The sequence below is a fragment of the Lepidochelys kempii genome, chromosome 5 (genome assembly GCF_965140265.1).
Source record: "Lepidochelys kempii isolate rLepKem1 chromosome 5, rLepKem1.hap2, whole genome shotgun sequence".
NCBI lineage: Eukaryota > Metazoa > Chordata > Testudines > Cheloniidae > Lepidochelys > Lepidochelys kempii.
In genome coordinates this window covers 115,219,275-115,246,768 of record NC_133260.1, presented here as the reverse complement: position 1 = coordinate 115,246,768, position 27,494 = coordinate 115,219,275, and positions in this window count along the sequence as shown.

Below are 27,494 nucleotides of genomic sequence, written 5' to 3'. Positions count from 1 at the left end.
CAGCTAGGAACTAATTCTTGCCATTCAACCTAAATTTTTGGTAATTGTATGGCATTTACTCCACTATATTCATACCCTGTTATACAATCCTAAATCATTTCATTTTCTTATTAGTGTACACACCCTTCCACTACTCCCAAAACATCATCCTTTAGGGTTGGTCCTAGTTTAGCCAAATTGTACACCTTTAGTACTTCTAATTTTTCTTCATAAAGAAATCTCTCCAGCCCCTTATCACTTGCATTGTTTCTCTGAATGGTCTCCATTTTTGTCTGGTATTAAGTACCCAATCTAGGTGCAATATCACCAGTGCCAGTGAGAGGATCTGCCATTAGGCAGAGCCAAAAAGCTCAGGTAAAATAATCCCCAGTCTGCACTTGACAAAGAGTTAATCTAAACAGCAAACAAAACTTTTTGATATTTAAATAAGTTCAGATAATATTTTTCCATTTGCAAATGTCTGCACTCCTCAGGACTGGCCAGGCCCCAAAACAGAGAAGAAATGTAAATTGTGTAAATACCACCAAAGTGGAAGTAGGGACGATCAGAAATCAATTTAGCTATTTCTAGTATGCTCTATCACTGACGTAGCTAGGCACTCTTCTCATGGAAAAAGCAACTGTTCTTGCAGAAGTTCTCTATTACTTTTGGAGATAAAAAAAGAAGTGAAAAATTTCAGAAAGAGCCCTGATCCAAAGCCCACTGAAGTATGTGGAAAGACTCATATTGACTTTATTGGGCTTTGGATCAGGGCCATATGTATTCAGATTTTGCAGTACTTATTTAAAGAAGAACTTCTGAATCTTTTGAGATTGACCAATCTCTAGTTATTACCGCCGTGATCCCATGAGGTGATATCTCTGCATTTACAAGCCAGAATCACAACGGTTAAAAAAAAAACCAAAACATATTGTGATGTAAACGGATATGTAATTTGCTGTCCATCAATCGTGGTATCATTTTGACGTAATTTACTCCATTATTTCCATCCCATTAAATATCCACAGTTCAGATTATTCTCCCCAGATGTATTACAGTAACTTGTATTTTTTCCAGCTTTAATCTCATTTTATTTTGTTTCTATTCTTCTAGCCTCTACAGGTTCCCTTATATTATATTTTTCTGCCCTCCCTGGTGTCTACAGAACCTTACAATTCTGCAAATTTAATTTATTTGTTGCTCAGTCTTTCTAGATCATTAATAAAGACATAAAATAGAACTAGGGCTAAGACTGTCAGTTACACGACCCCACTGAACATCTTCTTGCTAACTCTTCCCATCCCTTCCCCATCACACACACGCACACTCAGCACTGCTTTTTAACCTTATGTTGTGTTTACAATCTCTCAGCCAATTTTCAAGCCATCTGACAGGGCTCACATCCAAGTCAGTTTGAATTAATTTTTATAGAAATAATAATTGGAGGGGCACTATGTTAAATGCTTTGTTACAGCATCTTACATCTACTGCAGTCCATTCATCCAGTAATTTTTCAATCTGAACAATTTCATTCTGGAGCCTTGTATCTGAACCCACCAAGCCAAGGGCTGGGGTCAGGGGGCGGGAGGGAAATGTACACACACACACACACACACACACACACACTCTAAGATAGTGCTTTTATTTGGAGATTTCAAACTACTTTACAAAGGAAGTACCATTATCCCCATTTAACATATGGGGAAACTGAGGCACACTGCAACAAAGTGACTTAAGTTGCAGTGGGGGAGGTTTAGATTGGATATTAGGAAAAACTTTTTCACTAAGAGGGTGGTGAAACACTGGAATGCGTTACCTAGGGAGGTGGTAGAATCTCCTTCCTTAGAGGTTTTTAAGGTCAGGCTTGACAAAGCCCTGGCTGGGACGATTTAACTGGGAATTGGTCCTGCTTCGAGCAGGGGGTTGGACCAGATGACCTCCTGAGGTCCCTTCCAACCCTGATATTCTATGATTCTATGACTTGCCCAAGGTCCCTCAGAAAGCCAATGGCAGAACTAGGCATAGAACCCATTCCAGTGCTCTATGAACCAATACACGGACACGAAGATTGCATTGAAACCTACTGTACATCGGTAATATTGCTATAGGGGAGCCAACCTAATGCTTTGCAAACAAAACGGAGTAATTGAGACTTCCTGTGCCAGTGGTAGGACCACTCTTTCAAAAGTAGAAGACACTGATTTAGACCGCACTGTAATAGAGTGGCAAGATCAAAACCATCAGATGGGTGCATACCAAATGCATCAACAGACACTAAAGTACTTTAGAAAAATTCAGTTGGTCATTTTGAGATACAAGATTAAAAAGATGATTGTCATCTTTTCATTCAGTGGAAAGGGTACATGCATTTTTATTTTGCCCTCAAATGCTTTGTTAAGAAAAAAAAAAATCATGAGAGGAAGGAAATAACATCCCATTTATTCAAAATCTATTAAACCAAATTAACTCACAATTGATTAGGCCCATAGCAGGTGACAAGCTGACGCTCCTGGTGTCAAAGAAACAGGCATTTGTACATCTGAAACACTCCCTTTCCATAATAATTTCTGAAATTGCATCCATCATTCAGTACTCTTAGAAGATTGTATCAGAAATGATTGCTATTGCATATATAAAGAGCAGCACAGTTACTCTCAAACTGTTCTACATCTAGAAACGCTGACGTCTATGTATCTAACAGCAAGACAGACTGATTGCAAAAGAGTGTGGAATGGTGCAAGATGGAAGGGTTTTTTGAGGCTTTTTTTTCCTCTCAGAAAAAAATTAGGAAAGTAAGGGCAAAAATTATGTTAATACAATATTAAGATCCACACTCACAATAACAAGAAGTCAGGATTTGCAAAAGTTAGGGCTCCTACAAGAACACTAGGACAAATCCTATTCTCATGTACACCAGTGTAAATCCAAACTAAAAGCACGGTAGCCATGAAGTTAGTCAGGATTTATATCAGTGTAAATGAAAGGAAAATTCTGCCCAATTATCCTGAACATGTTTTTCTTGTTAAATATACACTTGGTACACCCCTTCCTTTCCCTCTATTTATATGACACGTTGTAAAAGCCCTACACAACTCTGTTCCACATTGAACAGGGCTTGATTTACACACACTGCTATTATTCCAGCCTCTTCCTTCCATGCCACACAATAGCCAGACCTTCCTCCACACATGGAATGCCCTTCCTGAGCTCATCCAAAAGGCCATTTCTCTCTCTGTATTCAAGTCCCTCATGAAGACCCACCTCTGTCATGGTGCTCATGGGAAAGTCACTGCTTCCAATATCAAACTTGGAGTGATTTGGAGATGTCCTATTTCAATAATAACTATACATCGTTACATCACATAACTGTACATATGTTGCCCCCTTTCCCCTGCCCTCCGTCTATTTGTTGGTTTTCAGATTCTGAGGTGCTTGGGGAAAGTAATGTGCCTCCTACTCTCTTTGGAAAGGGTGTGTGTGACCAGGCACACCACTCACCGCTAGTCTGGTGCCTCCTCCTGGCTGCTCTGTGGATTAGCTCATCAGGTCATATGCTCATTCCCATAGCTGCATGCCATCACTCTGTCTGTCTCTGGTCTACAGCTCCTCTCTCGCTCCAGGAACTGCAGCATCCTCTTCATGACTAAGCCCTCCAGCCAGGTCACCCAGTGTTCCCCCTTCTGGCGTATATCAAAGTCTTCCCTTCAGCAGCCCTAGGCAGTCTTCCCATTCACTGCCTTAGGTACCACTCTTTCAGTGGCTGGTAGGGAAACCCAGACCCGCTCTACTCCACGTTCCAATCCAGGGACCTTCAACCCGGCAGTTCTGGACTTTACTCTCTCAGCCATTGCTGCTCCTTCCCTGGACTGCTTCCTACCACTCTTGGTTCTCCATCTTACTCTGGGTGTACCAGCTCCAAACCCTCCTCCCTCTTCTGAAGGAGTGACTGCCCTTTCCCTGGCTGTTGCCAGCTGCCTGGCTTTTTAGGCCCTGCCTATTCCTGCACAGCTGAACCTGCTTGCAATCAATTCCCTGCACCCAGGCTTTTCCTCCAGGCGCAACCTGTGGAGTTAATAGGCCTACGGGTCAACTTGACCCTTGCCAGTCCTGTGTGTGGTGGACACCCCATCAAAGTGTAACATTTTGTGACTGCTACTGGAAATAACAACATTGCATAGGAGATGCAATGTGGCCAGATAAACGTTGTTGACAGAACTTTTTTGTGTTTGTCTGATTTAACAGAGATTTCCGCTGTTCAGCATTCTCATTGCATTAATGTAGCCTTTGCTATTTTGTATTAAAGAGATTCTTAATCAGACTTACTGATTGGCTTGATTATATTGATGCTGGTTTATGGGTTTTTTTTAATATTGCCTTATACTCTCAGCTACATCCAGGAAATTTATACTAGCCTGCATGTTACTGAACATAATGTGTGCACAATGCAGGGGATCAGATTGGATGACTCGACTATATAAAATTATATGTATTGTATTTTACTTCTGCAAATGGAGTCTTCCAATGCAGCATTCAACTGCCATTGCCATTACTTTTGCGAATAACATTTCCTTCGGCCTATTCTATAACCATAACCATTGATTTATATACACATACACAGGGGTGCTGGAACAATTTGTATAGTGGGGGTGCTGAGAGCCATTGAACAGACCTGTCAACCCCGTGCGTAATGGAAACCACTTCAAGCCAGGAGGTGCAGCAGCACCCTAGTTCCCGCACCTATGCACACACACACACATCCCTGCACTTTCATATATTATATATACACACACGCACAAGTAACTTGGTCAGAATCCTTTTCTATATTAACCAGTACTGTACACAAGAAAGTAAGAGAGAGATGGGAAGGAGCTGAGAGGATTTCATGCTTCATATTATTTGTGGACAAGGTTCTCTTTTGAGTGATTAATATCTGCAGCTGATGGAAGTGTGGTTTCAATTATGCATTTGAATTATGGATCAGGGTTCTTGTCATTTCTTGCTCTTCTCCTTGCTTACTCGGTAAACTGCAAACAGATAAATAGCTGTCTTCTGTTAGAGTCTCTTCTCTGTTTTCAAATGGAATTCATATTTGTCCTAATAAGAGGTATGGTTACCAGACACGTGACAGCTAAGATGCATCATTGCTATCGATTTCCTAAATGACCATCTCAGATGGAAAAGGAGGGGGAAACCAACTGGCTAGCAGAGTCCCAGGTGTAATGTTTGGGAAAACGATTTTACAGTTGTGTGCAGCATACTTTTTTCCCTTCTGAAATCCTATAAGGTTTTCTTTTAAGTTTATTAAAAGGACAAATTTCCATTGGTCCAGCAATTAATATTTACAAATGTTTGCTCACACTAGCAGAATTCATCAGCAGCAGCAGAAGTGTACTTGCAAGGTCTGAAAGCTGTTTATGCCACACACGGTACCATGCTGCAGTTGGAAAAGGAACATGCGGCAGGTGACAGGGGCTTAAGCCTTCAATTTGTTAAGCACCCAGCATTACCCCTAATCCCTCAGCTTTACAACTTCTCCTGTACTTATTCTTCCCTCAAGGGCCCCATAATATTTTCTGCTAGTATCACAACACTAATCAGCTGAATGCCTCCAATTAGTTGTGAAGTCACAATATAAAGTAGTACTACTTGCACTATCCTTCTATTAAACATGGGTAACATGGTACCACAGAAATGGGCTCTTTATATTTTACGCGTCCATACCAAGGGACAGCAGGTATTTAAAAGGAGGTTTAGAATAACGGAATACTGTGCCATAATACAAAGGCACTGAAGATGGCCTAAATGATGTTCTTCTTTCTGCTCTCGTTCAGAGAATATGTGAGTTTCCATCACAAAAGAGGAGTAAATTTAATGAAAGACTACCAAGCGATTCAGAATATTTCAACAATAATAGATGATGAATACAGTCTACTGCGATATATCATGACTGGATGGATATTTATCACATTTGTCTAAGTGAGCTTCAGAAAATAAGAGCTAAAAATGAGAAAAGCCTCCAACAGTGCTATGTGTTGGCGATGAATAATGACACAGCACAAGTCTCTTTAGAAAACAAATGACTGGATTGAGTCTCATGTACGCCTGTATCCTTTCTCTTTTCTGACAAATCCTTAAGGCATGGGAGTTGAGAGAAAGGGGAAAAGAAACAATGTGTCACGAAGAAAATTCTCCACATTTAAAAAATAATAATAATGTGCAATTCCTCCCCCCCACAATCATCATCCCACCATCCTGTTCTTTTGTCTCAAAGTCAGAACCATCCATCCAGATTGTGCACCTCCAAAGCAAATGGTGACACACTCAAGGAAAATACATTCTGCTTTATAAAGTATGTCACAGTTCTATTTCTATGACTAAGTCACACATAAAACCCAGGAAGGCCAGCAGTTCCTAGAGATAATGCAGTATCTACGGCAACACTAAATTTAACTGAACTCCAGTATTTGAAATGTTTGAGTGCTTTCCTTTAGCTACTGAGACATCAGTGGACTGCCCCTCTCCTAGTGACTGTATGGTTACAATTTGTTCAGAGTGAGCAATCCCATAGTCCTTACACAAGTCAAACTCCCAAAGAACCCTACAGAAGGATTACAGCATCAGATGCACAGGTATGGTCAGCCATTTATTGAGGACAATGAGAACACATACCATTTGAAGTAAAATACATTTGGAAAAACTATGACATGATAAATATGCAAGTTGAAAATATACCACATATAGATACACAGTCAAGATTTTAACACAACATGTGGGCCTACACTTAGGTTCTCAAGGCCATATTATGGCCCCTACAGCTCCCATCAATTTAGTAAAATTTTGCTGAATATTCAGCTAATAAGTTCAGACAATTTGGATAAATTGTGTATACCTATAGACTTGAACTTCAGAGTGCTTATCTGAAATGAACTTAAATTCCAAGCCATTTGAAATTCATTCATTATTGTTATGGACCAGTTTATAGTTTTGAGCCTGAGCCAGTTTTGAATTGTAGAGCTCCTAAAAATCATCCAATATGACGATGTTTCATGAAAGTTATTTACTATATATGCAGTTTACTCTTTGTTCATAAAACATATTCATCACCATTAACATTCTGGGTGTAAAATAGTGTCTTCCATCCAAGGATCTCAAAACATTTTACAGACTGTGACAAAGTTCCTGCTCTACCTTGGTGGGTCTTGTGCTTATTAGCGGATTTGCTCGCCTTGGAGTTTCACGGCAGCCCTCAGCTTGGCCGTTTTTCTGAACCCAGAGTCCAGGTCGACTCCTCCTGTGTCTGACCAGGAGTTGGGAGGATTTGGGGGAAACCCGGGCCTGCCCTCTACTCCAGGTTCCAGCCCAGGGCCCTGTGGAATGCAGCTGTCTAGAGTGCCTCCTGGAACAGCTGTGCGAAAGCTACAACTCCCTGGGCTACTTCCCCATGGCCTCCTCCCAACACCTTCTTTATCCTCACCATAGGACCTTCCTCCTGGTGTCTGATCATGCTTGTACACCTCAGTCCTCCAACAGTCCGCGTTCTCACTCTCAGCTCCTAGTGCCTCTTGCTCCCAGCTCCTCACACGCACACCACAAAATGAAGCGAGCCCCTTTTTAAAACCCAGGTGCCCCGATTAGCCTGCCTTACTTGATTCTAGCAGCTTCTTGATTGGCTGCAGGTGTTCTAATCAGCCTGTCTTAACTGTCTCCAGAAGGTTCCTGATTGTTCTGGAACCTTCCCTGTTACCTTACCCAGGAAAAAGGGACCTATTTAGCCTGGGGCTAATATATCTGCCTTCTATTATTCTCCTATAGCCATCTGGCCCGACCCTGTCATAAGACATTAAGGAACTTAAGCTCACAACACTAAGTATTATCAATCCTCATATTACAGAAGACCCAGCAACATAGAGCAATTTGCACATTGTCACTCGGAAATTCTTTGGCAGAGCAAGGAACAGAACCAGGTTTTCTCAGTTCTTTGCTTTAACCATAAGACCATTCTCGAGTATGTCTGACAGTCTGTCCAGTACAGGGTAGAGTGCCTAATGCTCAAAAGTCATCCATTAGTTGCATGATGCTGCATGTTTAACTAAACTTTGTATTTGAAAATATACTGAACATCCAATTCTTAGTTGCACAGTCATGGGCTTTAAGCATGCTAGTTGTACACCAACTAGCAACGAGGGACCCCAATTTGCTAAGCACTATACAAGACCTTACCATCTACAAGAGACAAGACAGACAAATAATGGAAGCAGAAACAAAGTCACAGATATGTGAAGTAAATTGCCCCAGGGCACACAGCAGTCAGTGGTAGAGATGGGTCTAGAACCCAAGACTCCTGAATGCCAGTCCAGGGTCCACTGTACCATACGACTTCCCCTCAGAGTGATTAATGGCACTAGTGGATCATCTCTTGCTCTCACTGGATGGAAGACAGACGTTCATTCTCTGGTTCTCTCTGCAGTGTGTGACATAGCTGATCATGAGATGCCTAAGAGAGAAGGCAGAAGTCCAGGGCAATGCACTAAAATGACTGGATTCCTTCATGGAGGCACGCACCCAGTGGCAGAGGTAATTGGGATGTGGGAGGCTACTTCCCCCTTTAAGTGTATGTAAGGTATCTTTTCAAGCCACTAAGTACAATCAAAGGGGGCACATCAATGACCTATTGTCACCCTTGGCTCCACCACTGCTCAAAACCTGGCTGTTGTCTGTATGCACCCAAAGGGTAGTGGTCAGTAGCTGTTATTCTATCACCAGTCCCTCCACCTGCAGAGTCCCACAAGGGCCAATTCTCCACTGTTCAGCATTCACATAAACCCACTAGAGAGCTGGCAAGAGGATACAGGCCTAAACACCAGCAATTCACAGACAGCACATAGCTCTGTGTCCTTCATAAACATACAATATTACAATTTCATGACTTACACAATGACTTAAGAGTCACTATGCCCATGCGTGTGTTGATGTAGCACAGGGGTTCTCAACCTTTTCCTCTTTTAGCCCCACTTCCCCCAACAGGCGATAAAAATTCCACAGCCCGTCTGTGCCACAAAAACTGTGTTTCTGCCTATAAAAGCCAGGGCCAGCGTTAGAGGATAGCAAGCAGGGGTCCCACGCTACGGGGGCCCTGTGAAGCTAAGCTGCTCAGGCTTTGGCTTCAGCCTCCATCAGTGGGGCTTTGACTTTCTGCCCTGGGGCACAGCAAGTCTAATGCTGACCCTGCTTGGTGGACCCCCTGAAACCTGCTCACAGCCCCACAGTGGGCCCCGGCCCCGGGCTGAGAACCACTGATGTACTGTGTTTTCTTCAGTTGGCTGAAAATAAAATGTAAATGAATCATGTATTTAAAAACAAAACAAAAACAAATGATCTCTCTATATACATATCTCCCACATACACGCACTCAAAACCTGCTAGATCAATTCCTCATAAGCAGGTCTCCCATTTCCATTAGAAAAAAAAAGATGCAGGAACAACCCTTCCAGATTGCCAGACAAGGCACTAGGCTACTGAGACTTCAGCAACCCTTTCTTACTGTTGCTACAGTACTTCTTTGATGCTTCTTTTTAAGATAGAAGAATGCCCCGCCTTTCTATCGTGTGCTGTCATTTTACAACTGGAAGTAGGATTTGCAAACAGAACAGGGTATATCTGTTGATCCATCTGAAACTCACTCCCATCTCAGAGTTAATGAGAATGCTCTTCCAGAGGTTTATTAAATTCCTTCAGCAGTTAGTCATTTTCCTCTCCTGTTCTGATATTAAGGAAAGCGCTTTAAAAAGGGCAATTTATCATTAAGTCTGCAAATCAGACCCTGACGAAATTCCGTACAAGCCAGCAAATGTAGCTACTTTACTTCCAGCTGTAAAACAGGTAGACTAACAAAGCAGAATTGCTGTTACAAACCCAAGAGAGAGAGTGAGTGAGGGGGAAGGGAGGGAGAAAAGAAAAAAAAGGCAATTAAGCTAATGCAAGTTGGGTGTCACAAGGTTATAGATATTTCAAGAGCTGAGCAATTTACCGTCTGGAAAAGGAGGAGAGCTCTTGCATAAAATGTCCCCCAGTTCAGATTTATTATGCTTTTAGTTGTGTTATATGTGATACAATTAGCAGGAGGTGCCAATAAGGCATTCTCTCAAGGACGTGGTCATTCCGTACCATCTGTTATTAATTGCATTGTCCTTTCCACAGCCAGCTAGAGGGGAAAAAGTTCTCTAGAAGCACCTGCAAATTCTCACTGTATGATGACTAGAATTTAAAAATACCTAAACCAGAGCTTGGGATGGAGGGGAAGGGTAGTACATATCTGCAGATCTGCTTATAAGAAGTCTGAGAGGAAAACAAAATGTATGAATAAAGGACCTTTGTGTAGCCTAGTTGAGAGTTGCATTGATTTTTTTTTAATTTAAATTTTAACTTTCAACTTTGTTGATATCTGCTCTGTAAAAATATGTTGCAGAAATGAAAAAGAAACAATTAAAGCCTACTACTGGAAATATAGCTGTAGCGTACGTGGTTTATTGACGATATGGAAGTTTTAATAGGCTTCATTTTCATGTCCCCCTATGCTGCTCATAAAATCAGGAACCAAAGATAATAAAGACTGACTGCTACTTTTCTGGTGGGGGAAGCATAAAGGAGGTCGTAGAAATAAAATCTTACACTGAAAAGCATCACTTTCTGAAAACTATTGGCTATAAACAGTGCAGCCTTATTGACCATGTATCCCTGTTATTCTGGTTACTGGTGTCTAGATACTATGGTGAGGGATGCCCATGGACTAGCTAGGTTTTAAAAAAAAAATGGAACAAGGTTCTATGTTAAACAAAAATCCTTGTACATATAATCCCTATTAATATTTTACATTATTTACACAGAAAAGATTCTAAATATCTCATTTACTAATCACCCTTCAGACTGTTTTTTCTTTGCACATCACTCATCTTGAGGAGTTCTGACTGAACATTTAGGGCTACACTGTAGCCCATCCTGTATGCCTGTGCAGAAGAGTAAGACACTGCTTTATTCCCCTGCACTGGCTACCTATAACACATGGAGGGGAACAGCCTTCGGGGGATGGCCTCGTCCATCCATCATGCATGTGGGTGGGGAACGGAAGGCTCCGACTTAAACATCCAGGCAGCACAGCTGAGCTGATGTATATGGTGAGGTGTATAGGTGCAAGATACTGTCTCTCTATAGCAGGGGGAAACCAAGAATAAGAAAGTCACAATCATGGTTTTGCTCCTGGGCAAGTGCAGCTACACATGGCCCCATCCCAGGGGCTCGTAGCAAAGCTACAGCTGTCATTGCTGCATGGTGCTTTTTGAGGCAGCATTTTGGATTCTTATTGCAGATTCATGGGCATTTAACTAGAAAGCATAATCTATACTCTTATATCTGTAATCTACCTCCTAATTATCTGTAGTGGTGTTGAAAACCAACAGTTTCCATAAAAAATAAAGTTTTTAAAATAAAGGGTAATTATACCAGTTATGGCAAAACTTCAACAAGAGTAAGAAGAGCAGGTCACACCTTAAGGTCCAACCCTGCAAGGGCTTAATTCTCTTTTGAAAGGTGTTGGGTTCCCTCAAATCTCACTGACTGTAATGCAAACTGAGGAAACTCAGCACCTTGCCTTGTCAGCCCCCCCCCCAACAGAAATAAGAGTACGCAGAGCACAATAGATAAGGGAGAAAGGAGGGAAGAGTGATAACAGTCAAGAATAGGCAAGGGAGCACAGAGGACCTTGTAAGCTGTTTGGGTTAGTATATTTCTGTTTGTTACTTTGGCCATGTGCTATAAGCATACAAGTCTGGAACTGAGATTTGCATGGGAAGTGCATCAAAAGATGTGACTCTTAAGGAGGGATTTGAAGGAGGAGATCAAGGTTGCTTAATGCAAAGGAAGAAGGAGGTGGTTTTAAATGTATGGGGCAAAACAATAAAGGCAAGAGGCAAGGAGCATGATCCTACAGTCCCTATCCAAGCAAAACTCCCATGCAGCAGAGAGAGAACAGGTGCATAGCATAGGGACAGGAGTTCAACAGGCAAGGCAGAGAGACTCATCTGTCTGATTCTCATGTGTACTCTTTGTGCAACACTGAAGCATCTAGGTTTCCCACATGGAGGCAAATGTTTACATATCAAAAACACACACACACAAACCCACACTTCTCTTCTTACTACATTATGTTTTGTAAACCACCCTGTCAGCCATTTTGTCTTTTTCTTTAAACCCCAAAATAATTTGGTTTCCTTTTAAAAATATCACAATCTACAGTTTTGGAGTCATTCAGCTGAGATACAATGTTTAAAAAGAAAGACAATTTCAGGAGTATTTAACCTTAGGTACTGCACACGGCAGCTACTAAATTAACTGGAGGACACTTCTGCAATTGTTACATTAAAATCTTTAATCAAATTAAGGTTGCATGTGAAAGCCTGCAAAATTGTATCATTACATCATTATTCCATAACATGAGCTTAACTACTCAGGTTCTGGACTGGCCTTCACTGGAAATTGTGAAACGAAATGAGCTCCTCATAGATGACCGAACAGTACTGCTGTAATTGGGTCAGTTTGTTACTATTAGGACTGAATCTCTGTGTTTAAGGGTTTGTAACTGAAGCAGTAATGTGGAAAGCTTTTGAAATGTGATGATTTTGCAGGTGGCATATATGCCTGGTCTAAATATAAAAATCAAATATCTTCTGAGAAGTCCACACATACCTATCAGTATTCGTAACATATGGAATACCAGGAAAGGCTCTGCACACTACTGGCTGTCCAATGACCTTCCCTGGAGAACTGTTTGTCTATTGGACAGGTAAGAAATTGATCTGCTTATGGAGTCGGGCACCCACTCCCACAGAAAACACTTGGGAGGCTGGGAGGGATTTTTGCATTAGATGAAAACTGTGTGGCTGCCCCAGGTTGGCACCCTAAAGCTACAGATCCTGCAAAATCCATGTAGACTTCAAGTTCCCTGTTGGCAGACATGACTATCTGCACAAAGACCCTATTATTATAATTATGATAGAATCCAAAGGCCCCATCTTTCTGGGTGCTGTGCAGCTGAAAATAAAGTGAGAGTTCCCTGCTCTGGAGAGTTTACCTGTGCCTTTGTGTTGCCTCCAGTCCCCTGCAGCTCTGCCACCTCCTTGTCAGAATAGCTCTGCCCAAGGCTTCCCTTGGCCGTGGCTGCAATAGGATGAGTGGAACTGGAAAAGGGAGGTCAGGTTTCTGGAAGGACCTAGTTTGGGGTGACACCATTGGCTTGGGAATGCGTGCCAGGGTTCGGCTGCCATCTGATAAATTCCAGAGCTTCGGCACGTAACAGGCTTCTTAGGGTGCTTAATAAAAAATCTCTTTCTTACAACTCTGCCTGCCTGTTGCATCACTTATAACCACTGAAACAACAGCTGCCCAGGGAGCCCTGGTTCTCCATATCAGGGGAGGGTTAACAGCGCAAAGAGGCAGATGTACTCAGAAGTTAAGGCAGCCTTAGGCACAACGCAAGGCCTGTCTCCCTCCCTACACAGGAATCCCTGATCCCATGGTGCAGCCTTCGTAGGGGGAGCTGGTGGTGCAGAGACCGCTGATCTCGCTTCCATGCAGGGAGTGGGGGGCAGCCTCTGTGCGCAAACCCAGGGGCACAGCCTGAGATTTATGAACCATTTCATCGGGCCCTCAACCATCAGCCACTTCCATTGTTGTATTTATTTATTTACTTACTTACTATTCCCCCCCCCCACATCTTTAACCACATTTTGAACATATGCAAACAGATATGCCCTCCCTCGCTGTTGAAGTGCTGCATTCTGCAGCAAGAAGAATTCTGAGGAGAATATTGCCGTTTCTCTGTGCCCATCACATGAGCCTCTGATAGGAATAAAGTAATATAAGAACATGAAAAGAAAGGATATGTACTGCAGAAATTCCATTGATCTAATGCGGAGACTGCAAAAGTTGTCTTAAAACTTGGTACTGGATCGATGGCCCCTAGAGACTTTACCAGGTGGCTAGATAATAGTCTTGTGAGAGACCACCTGCCTCCTTTTATTCTGGGGAACAGATGCGCACAAATGGGCATAGTTTAAGCCTCAAAGGGCCTTAAAAGAACGTATACAGGGGAAATGCAGTTATGTGGTATCATGCCATGGTACCAGGAAAACCCCACCAGACATTCTACACTACTTACACAGTAATGCCATAGGGTATGGTCTGAGAGCAGGGGGGAATTAGGGTTGCCAACCCTCCAGGATTGTTCTGGAGTCTCCAAGAATTAAAGATTATGTCATGTGATGAAACCTACAGAAATATGTCTCACCAAAACTGGCAATCCAAAGGGTAATAGCCAGTGTGCGCAGATTATTGTCCCAGGGATCTACACTGTGTACATTAACGCTGACTAAGTCACTAGTGCAAAATAGGTTGAAACCATCCATTTAGGCATCTTCAGATAGGTGCAGAGATTTACAAATCCCATTCATTGCTGTCGGCTGCATGGGCTGGTCTTTGGGAACAGCAAAGGGCCTATCAACATGAGCAGCATGTGTAGATATATTGGCTCCCTTGACCCACTGTATTAGCAGAGCCCTGGTCATGATGTATACTGTTGTTGTTTCCCCAGTGGCCCTCTACACTGTTGACCCTATTTATTTTGGCCTTGCTGGGCCCTGCCCAGCTCCTGCAAAACCATGGAATGCTTTGTAGTAAAGCGAAATTATATGACTAGGGATCAAGCTGCTTTGGAAGGTCTCAGAACAACATCCACACTGGAAATGGGTAAACCTTATGGAGCCAGAGTCTGAGAGCCTCTTAAATTGATTAAATTAGTCACATTGTTCTCCATATTAATGTCCAATCATTTGTGAATCCAGCTAAGCTCTTGCCCTCAGTGATCTCCTTTGGCAGTGAATTCCACAGCCTAAATGTTCTGAACAGTTTTGAACAGAACTGAATGTTTATCAGTTTTGAAGCTACCATCTTTCAATTTAATTGAATGGGCCCTTGCTGTAAAGCAAGCAAAGGTGAACAGAAGATTTCTGGTCTACCTTCTCTAGCCCATGATAAATATTTACAAAATAATGCTAGTCCCCCTCTCCTTTTAATGCAGAATGTGTATTTGCTACCATATCATAATACAAGCTCACATCTAGTGTCTGCTCCTTGTAAAGCCTAGATCCTATTTGGCATTTAGTATTTCCCCATCCATGGAATATCAGATTATTTTATTAGAGCATAAGCTCATCTGATGAAGTGAGCTGTAGCTCACGAAAGCTCATGCTCTAATAAATTGGTTAGTCTCTAAGGTGCCACAAGTACTCCTTTTCTTTTTGCGAATACAGACTAACACGGCTGTTACTCTGAAACCAGATTATTTTAGAGTATTTTAGATTATTTTTCCAGGTTGAATCTGATGTTCCAGGTTGAATCTCATGTTGCTATTCACTAGCATTACTTCTCTAGGTCCTGTTGTATTAATTTTAGGTCTTTGCTGGTGTTTGTACTACTCCCCAACTGCATCACCTCCCTCCCCTTGCCCTCAATTTAGCATCATCTGCTAATTTAATGAACAAGTACTTCACTTATTCCGGTTTATTAATGAAGATGTCATATCAAACCTGGCCTATCACAAATCCCCAAGAGACCCCCAATGAACATCTCCCTCTGCTCAACATACTTTGTGTGTGTGTATGCACGTGTATCATTTATGGTCTTTTATTCAGCTTCCCTATATTTAAGATAATGTGAATGGTTTATTTTTCTGGTGAGATTTCAGGAGACTCCCTTATCAACTATTTCATTGGAGTGCTGATGTATCACTCACTGCGTTAAATTAATCCACAAAATGTATAATTTAATTAAAAAATATCTAGTCTGATCACTTGTTCTTTGTAAAGCCATGGTGCTTATTGTTCATGTTTCTATTAACCTCTAGATGCTTGCAATTGCCTCTAGTGTTCTACTAGAGATTAAAGTAAGGTGTACTATCAGGAAGCACTTCAGGAAACCTGCGTTCCATTCCTGTCTCTGCCAAGTGTCCTTGGCAAGTAATGTCACTGCTCTGTGCCTCAGGTTCCCTCCTCTTTAAAATGGGGATACTGACCTCCTTTGTGAAGCTGCTTTGATTATTAGTAGCAGTTCCAAACTTCCAAGGTCAAATGCTGGTACTAAATTTGCCTTAGCCTCACTTGCCTTGCCTGCCCTTGGCTTTCCATTACTTTTCAGAATGAATGCTTGTTCTTCAGTCACTTCCTTTAAACCCCTGGGATTGTGTCATCTGAACCTGTTGTGGTCTCTGCCTTTAAAATAAATAGCTATCTCGACAAGATCTATAATACGTACTAAGGGGAAAATCCTATTCTAAGAATACAGAAAAGCCCTCAACATACACAAGACACAGACCCATCATGGCTGGAGTCTACGACGAACCTTCACAGTGGGACCCCATAATTCCTGTGGTTCTCACCACCGTAGTAAGCCTAGGTTTGGAATGGGCCAGCCGGGGTTGGTTTTGCTAGTGGTGATTGAGATATAGACACCTCTCCAAAAGGAAATGGACTGAGGGGTTGTCTTCACTGACAAAAATGTGTGTTTTTACAACAGGGAAACTAAACTTAGATTTCGCTATCCTGCTGTAAAAACATAGCAGACACAAGGCACTATAGTTTTACCAAGAGGTAAGCTAAGCAAGTGTAAACTAAGCAAAGTCAAGTGGCGCTGAACTCACTCAGCTACTTTGTGGTAAGAACTACAGCTGCCTTCTCTGCACTTAAGATTTCACTATGAGAACTAACACACAAGAGTTATCTCACTGTAAAATAAAAAGACACATTTGAGTCAGTGAAGACAAAGGCCACCAAGTCATTTCTCATACTACTAGACCAAATAACAATGACTTTCAGGCTAGATTTGAATCAGGAAGCCACAGGTGAGAAGTCCTGCACAAAGCTACTCATAACACTTTTGAGGAGCAGCAAGTATCACCCTGAGGCTGCCAGTTTGCAAAAAAATTAGCTGGTCTGTAATTTATTTCGAATAGGAATGACAGTCTAAAAAAAGACAACTTTGCATGGGCCTAAGACTAGATATGGCACTATATCCTGTTAATCATCCTTCTCTAGGCTGATCCAGCAAGTCTTCTAGTAAAGTTATTTGAAAATCCCTCATTATCTGAGGTGTGCCTTTTTGTGTCCAAGCCCAGGTGCTGCAGACCACAAATTGTATGTTACTCCATGTTCAAAGACATATTCAAACATCGAAGTAGAATGAAAAGATTTCATTGCAGTTTCTGCCTTAACTCAGAGGCTTTGAGGATCACTGCAATATCTGCAGTTATTTGAATATATTTTTGCATTTAATTGTATATTTTACTTTTGTTCAGCTCTTATAAATGAACTCAGCTGAATTACTAAGACTTTTGAATTGAAATTCTGAATGGTAAATTAACCATTGCAATAAATATATCTAGAAGAAATAAGCACTATTCTTGATTAATAGATTAAACTTAGATTAAATTGACTCTTTTTTCTTAATTTGTTTTCACCATATTAATTTTATTAAAAATACCCCTGAACTTAATTAACATCTAAACATAGAAAATTGTGTTTTCTAATTGACTTAATTTTTTTACTAATTGGTTACATATTAAATCCTCATTTTCTAAGAACACTGCTCATTACAAAGAATAATAATTCTAGTCAAGAAAATATTCTTCATTTTGGTGAAGAGGTTTTCTTCTGAAGTTAATAGGAAATTTTTTTATTGAATTACCTCTAGGTTAGGAATATTAAGTCCAATAACTCAGACTCTCCTATCATCTCTGAGTTCTTGTATATAATATAAGCACCAGAATGCAATACTTCAATGAATATCACTGGAGCAGCTAGTAGCAAAATTCTATTGTTATGAAAGTAATTTGTGTTTGTTTAAACAAAGATAATTACGAGCCATAAATGCCTGTTGGTTAATTGCTTAATAATTGTATTTACTGGTGCAAATTAAAACATTGTCTTGCTTTCCACTAAGCAATGGCAGATGATCAACACCTACAGAAAAATTAGGAAAGCATTCTGACGATATTCTGAAAAAAACTATTTGCAGTATGTTTATGTTAGTCCAATGGTTCATGTACATGGTTAATACTGTGAAAACAGACCCATCAGTAACATGCTGTTCAAGTAAGCAAAAATGCGCACAGCAAAAAGTGTTAGCAATGAGTATGTCTTTGTTTTATACTGTGTTGCACCTAATCTCTATGGAATTGGACAAAATAGAATATAGCCATGTTTAAATCTCAGGACCAAAATTTGGGCCACCATGGAGACAGCACCTAAACTGAGTCAGGTGCATGCTCCAAAAGAGTATTAATATGCATTTGGGGAGTCTGCAATTCCAATATGCAGAATATTCCCACCAGGAGCAAGAGTAATCTGTACAGACAAGTCAGACATCTACATGAATGAATAAGTAGACCACAGGCCCTGCACCTCATGGCTCCTATGGCTCTGTTTATGAAGGACTATGGAGTAGCCATTGGATTTTCAGGAACATGGATTTAGAGAGAGGCAGAATACTTCAGTACATGAAAGAGTGGGTTCTGACCCTTGTCAGATAAAGGCAAACTTCTCCCACAGCATAATACTGTGATGTACTCACTGGAGTCTTGATCAAATAGCATATGAAAGATAGCACAAAACTACTGAGCTACCAGGTGTTAGTGAAGGCGAGGGGTAGGCCCAAACAAGACAAAGCCCTAGGCATAGTTCTGCACATTTAGCAGAATTGTCAAACCCCTCTCATGCCTGGTCCCTTACTCTCAAGAGCACACAGTTAAACATAGGCAGAGTGCGGGTGGAGAATGGAAGTTTCTGAGGAGACGAAGGCTTGTGTGTGATCCTTACGCTAACTGGGCACTTAGAAATGTAGTTCCCTCTTTGGCCTTACTCCTGCTACAACCACACTCATTATTGCATGGTTAGGTTCCCCTGTGTTCCCCGAAAGATCCCTTCACCCTACGGATTAATTAGGTAATGTTAGCACAGAGCTTTGAAGATGAAAATCTCTACATAAATTACTAAATACATTATTAGTGTTTGTTATCTCAAGCAAGCTCAATAAATACTTAGCATGCACGCTTTTGTGGGTTTTTTTTTAAATGGGAACCTCCTGATCTTTACTTCTCAGAACACCATACCTGCCAGAGGCTACAGGGGAAAACATGTGTCACATCACATGGAGTCTTCTCCAGAAGTTGTCTGAAATAATGCAATACTGGATATGGACAGACTCAGCTCCAGGTCCTTATATTGTTACTCTGAATTAGTAGCATCTTGCTCCTTGAGTAGTCTCATTGATTTCAGTGGGATTACCCATGGAATAAAATGCTTTTCCACTCAAACAAAAGTATCAGAATCTGGCTCTCATATGGCAGGTATGTTTCTAGCCTTGTTTCTCCAGCTCTTTGGAAAAAAGTTCTCAAGTTGTATGTTGAAAGATGAACATAATTTTCTTTTCTCTCTTACACTGGCTGTTTCTAAGTGCTTCTGAGCAGATGTAGAGATCCTCTCTGCTTCCCTTTCATTTGGCGTTCCTGAATGTAGTTATTTTTTGGATAAACCACCATTTCACACAGATTATGACAGTGTGTCATTATAAAATATTCCATACCTGATGACCTTTGAGCGTTCCTTATTCAAAGATTCATGAAAGCTTAGCATGAGGTATGTCTAATGACTGCTGTATAAACACATTGAAAGCTCCCTCCTACAAAGGCTCAGGCAGGTAGAAGACACATTTTTGACACTCAGTCTTCAATCTAAGGTTCATTGGTAGTGCCTGACAGCTCTCATTTACTAAATAAAGTACAATGTGTCAATCTGAAATAAATGTAAATTATCACCTTTCTTCCTTGTTAATTAAGGTCTGATTAATGCATTCTGGCAGTTGTTGCTAGTTCAGTAGGAGAATGGCTTTTGTTGCAAAAACAGAACTCATAATATAAATCACGGTTCTGCCTCATCTCTTGAACTTTGGGTTTAAAAGGTTACCTGTAAGGATTTGCACTGTTTGACAATGTAGTGATCTTCACAGTCCAGCCTTTGGACAAATGAAATCAAGAAGCATTGAAAAGCCACCAAATCCCCCTCCTTTCTCTGTTCATATTATATATATTTAGCATTAATTATCTAAAATATGGGCACCTGGAAAAAATCAGCCAGTAAATAAGAGCTTGCTGAGCTAATAAGAATACAAAACTGCATAAATAAGGTTGTTTCTCAATGATCCTTTCCAGAGTTGAAGACAGATGTGTCAAACTCTCTAGCATTATTAGGAACCACCAGCTGTTTGTTGTGTTTGTTTCTAGGTACACACAGAGGAAGCTCTGAATTTGTGCCAAAATAGGATGCAGAGAGTGGAGAGGATCTGATTGGCTATTGAGGGGAATGGATTATCATCTGTTTTTCCATGTATTTTAGATGTCACTGCTTATTACATTATTTTGCAGAAGCCCAGTACATGGACACATTCATGTGCATTGCACAGACCAAGCCCTGGTCTACACTACGAGTTTAGGTCGAATTCAGCGGTGTTAGATCGATTTAACCCTGCACCCGTCCACACGACAAAGCCATTTTTCTCGACTTAAAGGGCTCTTAAAATCGATTTCTGTACTCCTCCTCAACGAGGGGATTAGTGCTGAAATCGACATCACCAGGTCGAATTTGGGGTAGTATGGTCGCAATTCAACGGTATTGGTCTCTGGGAGCTATCCCAGAGTGCTCCATTGTGACCTCTCTGGACAGCACTTTCAGCTCAGATTCACTAGCCAGATGCACAGGAAAAGTACTGGGAACTTTCGAATTTCATTTTTCCTGTTTGGCCAGCATGGCAAGCTCATCAGCAGAGATGACCATGGAGCCCCAGAATCGCAAAAGAGCTCCAGCATGGACCGAATGGGAGGTACTGGATCTGATCGCTATATGGGGAGATGAATCCGTGCTATCAGAACTCCGTTCCAAAAGACGAAATGCCAATATATTTGAAAAAAATCTCCAGGGGCATGATGGACAGAGGCTATAACAGGGACCCACAGCAGTGCTGCATGAAAATTAAGGAGCTCAGGCAAGCCTACCAAAAAAACAAAGAGGCAAACGGCCGCTCCAGGTCAGAGCCCCAGACATGCCGCTTCTATGATGAGCTGCATGCCATTCTAGGGGGTGCCCCTACCACTACCCCACCCCTGTCCGTGGACACCTGGAAGGGGGAGTCTCACGCAACAGGGATGAGGATTTTGGAGATGAGGAAGATGAGGAGGAGGAAGAGGATAGCAGACAACAGGCAAGCGGAGAAGCCATTCTCCCCAACAGCCAGGAACTGTTTATCACCCTGGAGCCACTACCCTCCCAACCTTCCCAAGGTGGGCTCCCAGACTATGAAGCCAGAGAAGGCACCTCTGGTGAGTGTACTTTTGTAAATATAATACATGGTTTAAAAGCAAACATGTTTAATTATTAATTTGCCCTGAAGACTTGGGATGCATTCACAGCCAGTACAGCTACTGGAAAAGTCTGTTAATGTGTCTGGGGATAGAGCGGAAATCCTCCAGGGACATTATTAAGGGGACATTCAGAGGTGGCCGTTCCTGCTGGGCTGTTTCCCTGTGGCCGAAAAGAAATCATCCCCGCTTTTAGCCACGCGGTGGTGGGCGGGAGGGCGTTCCTGCTGAGCTGTTCACGTTTGGCTGGCAGGGATCTTCCCTGACACTAGTCATGCAGTGGAGGAGGGGTGAAGTGATCATCCCAGAGAATTGGGGTGGGGGGGTTAGTTGGGTTTGTGCTGCACGTTAACCTGAAAACTTCAGCTCCTCCTTTTAAATGGCCAACCTAATGGGTGCTTGGTATAGGAAAGGAGGAAGCTGCTGTTTGAAACCATTCCCAAATGTTATGAAGGTTGAAGAAGCCAAAAGACTGCGGCTTACCATGGCTGCCTGCAAGCCGAATTCTGTTGCCCAGCCCTGCGTCTGTGATCTCTCACACCAAACCAGCAGACCCTTAATATAAGAGGCAAAATGCGACCTTGTACCCAAAGCACATGTGCTGTGTAATGTTAACAGCTTGGTTCACCGTGAAAGCGTGTACCCATTGTTCTCTAAAATGTGCATTTTTAAATACTACTCTCCCTTTTTTTCTTCCACAGCTGCAAATGTTTCAATGCTCCCCCTGTCATCTCCGTCCCAGAGGCCAGTGCAGATAAGAAGGCGGAAAAAACGCACTCGCGATGAAATGTTCTCTGAGCTCATGCCGTCCTCCCGCACTGAAAGAGCTCAGCAGAATGCGTGGAGGCAAACAATGGCAGAGTCCAGGAAAGCAGAAAATGAACATGAGGACAGGAGGGACAAGCAAGGTGAGAGGTTGCGGGAGCAAGAGGAGAGGTGGTGGCAGCATGATCAGAGGAGGCAGGATGCAATGCTGAGGCTACTGGAGGATCAAACTGATGTGATCCGGTGTCTGGTGGAGCTTCAGGAAAGGCAGCATGAGCACAGACCGCCGCTGCAGCCCCTGTGTAACCGCCCGCCTCCTCGCCAAGTTCCATAGCCTCCTCATCCAGACGCCCAAGAACGTGGGGGGTGGGGCCTCCGGGCACCCAACCACTCCACCCCAGAGGACTGCCCAGGCAACAGAAGGCTGGCATTCAATAAGTTTTGAAGTGCAGTGTGGCCTTGTCCTTCCCTCCTCCCCTCATCAACCACCCCACCCAGTGCTTCCCTTCTCCCCGACCCCTCTCGGGCTACCTTGGCAGTTATCCCCCCATTTGTGGGATGAATTAATAAAGAATGCATGATTTTGAAACAACAATGACTTTATTGTCTCTGCAAGTGGTGATCGAAGGCGGGAGGGCGGGTGGCTTACAGGGAAGTAGAGTGAACCAAGGAGGCAGGTTTTCATCAAGGAGAAACAAACAGAACTGTTACACCGTCGACTGGCCAGTCATGAAACTGGTTTTCAAAGCTTCTCTGTTGCGCAGTGCGCCTTTCTGTACTCTTCTAATCACCCTGGCGTCTGGCTGCGCGTAATCAGTGGCCAGGCGATTTGCCTCAACCTCCCACCCCGCCATAAACGTCTCCCCCTTACTCTCACAGAGATTGTGGAGCACTCAGCAAGCAGCAATAACAGTGGGAATATTGGTTTCGCTGAGGTGTAACTGAGTCAGTAAACTGCGCCAGCGCGCCTTTAAACGTCCAAAGGCACATTCTACCACCATTCTGCACTTGCTCAGCCTGTAGTTGAACAGCTCCTGACTACTGTCCAGGCTGCCTGTGTACGGCTTCATGAGCCGTGGCATTAAGGGGTAGGCTGGGTCCCCAAGGATAACTATAGGCATTTCCCCAAGAGTTATTTTCTGGTTTGGGAAGTAAGTCCCTTCCTGCAGCTGTTCAAACAGACCAGAGTTCCTGAAGATGTGAGCATCATGTACCTTTCCCGGCCATCCCACGTTGATGTCGGTGAAATGTCCCTTGTGATCCACCAGTGCTTGCAGCACCATTGAAAAGTACCCCTTGCAGTTTACGTACTGGCTGCCAAGGTGGTCTGGCCCAAGATAGGGATATGCGTTCTGTCTATCGCCTCACCACAGATAGGGAATCCCATTTCAGCAAAGCCATCCACTATGACCTGCACATTTCCCAGAGACACTACCCTTGATAGCAGCAGCTCAGTGATTGAGTTGGCTTCTTGGATCACAGCAGCCCCCATAGTAGATTTGCCCACTCCAAATTGATTCCTGACTGACTGGTAGCTGTCTGGCATTACAAGCTTCCAGAGGGGTATTGCTACTCGCTTGTGAACTGTGAGGGCTGCTCTCATCTTGGTACTCTTGCGCTTCAGGGCAGGGGAAAGCAAGTCACAAAGTTCCATGAAAGTGCCTTTACGCATGTAAAAGTTTTGCAGCCCTGGGAAACATCCCAGACCTGCAACACTATGCAGTCCCACCAGTCTGTGCTTGTTTCCCAAGCCCGGAATCAGCATGCCACGGCATGAGCCTGCCCCATTGCCACCAGGATGTCTAAATTGCTGGGGCCCGTACTTTGAGAGAAGTCTGTGTCCGTGTCCTCATCACTCTCATCACCGCGCTGCCATCGCCTCCTCGTCTGCTTTTGCAGGTTCTGGTTCTGCACATACTGCAGGATAATGTGCGAGGTGTTTAAACTGCTCGTAACTGCCGCGGTGATCTGAGCGGGCTCCATGCTTGCCGTGGTATGGCGTCTACAGGAGAGCAGAGTTGCAGTGGAAGCAGTGGCTGACGATTAATGCCACGAGAATAAATATTTATAGAGAACAATGAGAGGACCTGTGAGGTGGATTCATGAGAGCAGGAGAGCAGAGTTGCAGGGTACACGGTGGAGGACGACGGTTAGCACCGTGAACATTTCCCAAGGAAGAACACATGTATCCAGGAGCCCATGACAGACACCATGGAGAAATTCATTATTGAGACAATAGCAGCAGAGCAGAGTTGCAGCGGAAGTGGTGGATGATGATGGTTAGCAGTCCTACTGCACCGTCTGCTGAAAGCAGTATGGCGTCCACACGGAAAAAAGGTGCGAAACGATTGTCTGCCATTGCTTTCACAGAGGGAGGGGCAACTGACGACATGTACCCAAAACCACCCACAACAATGTGTTTGCCCCATCAGGCATTGGGAGCTTAACCCAGAATTCCAATGGGCAGTGGAGACTGCAGGAACTGTGGGATAGCTACCCACAGTGCATTGCTCCATAAGTTGATGCGAGTCATGGTAGGGAGGACACACTCCACCGACTTAATGTGCTTAGTGTGGACATATGCAATCCACTGTATAAAATCGATTTCTAAAAATCGACTTCTATGATATTGATCTAATTTCGTAGTGTAGACATACCCCAAGAGTCTGTAGGCTTTAGAATGGGAGAGACTAGGAGTGTTAAGGGTGGAGAAGAAAATGCTAAAGACAGCTAGCAGGAATGTGGGATCAGGAGAGGAGGTAAAGATGGGAAAAAACTTTAATGTCCCAGCAATTTTGTCCTTCAAAGTGGTTAAAGTTTGAAAGTGAAATGGCAGAGAAGAGTCAACCCAGCTGAATATGAATAGTATGAACTGAACAATGAGCTCGTCAAAAGGCTAGTTCAATTACCCCTGATAATGACACCTGACTTTATTACCTTCCCTTTCAACTCCATCTGCTTCCATTATTCTACCATGTTTAAACAAAAGTGGTGGGAGGGGAGGATGGATGATCACTCTCAGTGGCAGGAGACTGGACTAGATAAACTACTGGTCTGATCAATATGGCAATTCACCATGTTTGTCTGGATGAGGATGAGAAAGAGGGCAGATATCTAGAGCTAGTTTATATATGACAACATTTACCAGTATGTCAGTAAATGAATTTCATGCCTTCAGGTTCTTGATACCTTTTTTCGGTTGGTGGGTGCCGCAGAAAGGTGACAAGTATTAAGCATATTCTGGGGATGGGTTCCCTCCACCCTTTTCTATTCAGACATCACCATTTTTTGAGAAAAAAAGCATTCATTCCTCCATCAAATGAAAACCATGTAACTAAAGATGTCTCCTTTTTCTTTCTGACAGGTCTTCTTTTTTTAAAGAAATGGCTTAAGTATTTGTGAAAGGTACCAGCCATAGAGATGCAAATTTTCATCTAGCTCAACAACAGGTACCAATAGCAGCAGGAAGACATGGTGCAGCCAATGTTCCTCTGCTTGGCTTTGGAGATACCCTCTCACGGGGTGAGGAAGCCATTACAGTATTCATGTCCCTTAAACACTTGGCCTCTCTGTGGATACCTCTAATAAATGTGCTGGAGTTTATGGGGTGGAAAAAATCTATCCTCTAAGAACATCAACTTACATCACATCAAACAGCCATCTGGTGATAATGACTTTTCATTACTACTAAGGTGGATGAGAGATGAAAAACGCTGTAGTTCATTACCAATATCTGAAGTAGAAGCCAAGCAGAAGTTTCATGATAAAAGGATAAGCCCTATTTGAGATCAGAATTTAGTTTATTACCTTTATTTAGCCCACAAGCCTCACCACAATCTGGGACTAACAATCTGGTGCAGATCCATTTTGTACTTTGAAGCCTAAAGCAGGAAGTGTGCCTATCAGAATGGATTAGCAGTCAGATGTATATGTAGCTGACTGGATGCTATAACACTGCTTCACTTCAGTAGTAGAGATTCCTATATATATGGTTTGTAATGTTTATATAGGGCTTGAGATAAAAGGTGCTGTATAAATGAAGATATTACTACATACATTAGCATAGTCCTGGATCATAAATAATGCTCCGATTGAGCAAGAAAGTGTGGTAACTAATAACAATAATGTTTTTAAAATATTTGCATTTACCAAGGAAATAAGAGCCCTTGGGTCATTTCATCCAGTCATTCAAAAGGAAAGTAGATATAAAAGGGGGTAGTCCTAAAGGGCTGGAGGGTATTAATCCATAGTGCCAAGCATAGAACGCTACTTTATGTTTTTATAACAACAGCAACAATACCATGCGAGATTTCCATACTGTTCAGTCATGCCTGTGATGGTGAAGACGATTTTTAAGGGAAGCTCTGAGAAGAGTTTTTACACTTTCCGAGCAGGGCTAGATACAACCATTTTTTAAATACAGTTGTTGCCAGAAGGTTTCTGATATGGTTTCCCTGGCCATATTGAGCAAGGATTTATTTTCAGATTGGTGCCAAGCAATTGCCATCTCTGCACTTCCCCAGGAAATACGTAGCACAGTTTTATAGCATTGTTCTAACATAAGCAAGACAAAGGGTCAGAGTTAAGGTTGTCCGTACTTTACCCACATTGTCTTTCAAATTGTTCTTGTTTTATAATACAACATTCTAAACAATATTGTTTTAAACTGATATATATTTACAACTTTAAGAAAGTTCATCTGGGAGTGTTTTATTTTCTATCTAGTTCCTTTTGTTCAGTTGCTCATAATTTTCTTAGAAAGTAGTCATGCTGCATAAATGAATCTAGCTGTAAACTTGTATTTATGATTTTCATTTGTTGTTCCCCTTCCCCTAAGCAGTCTTCTTGCTCTTTTGTCCTTAAACTTTAAGTTCCTCAGGGAAGTCTTCTTAAATATCTAATGCAATGGGGGTTCTAATACCCATTGATGGACCTGTCCTCCATGAACTTATCTAATTCCTTTTTGAACCTGGTTTTACTTTTGGGCATCATAACAATCCATGCCAATGAGTTCTGCAAGTTGACTGTAAATTGTGTGAAGAGGTACTCCCTTTTGTTTGTTTTAAATCTGCTAATTACCTATTAATTTCTTTGGGTAACACCTAGTCCTGAACAAAAGGAGCTAGATAAATAGAAAATAAAACACCAGACAAACTTCATTAAAGTTGTAAATATATATATGTCAGTTTAAAACAATATTGTTTAGAATGCTGTATTATAAAACAAGAACAATTTGAAA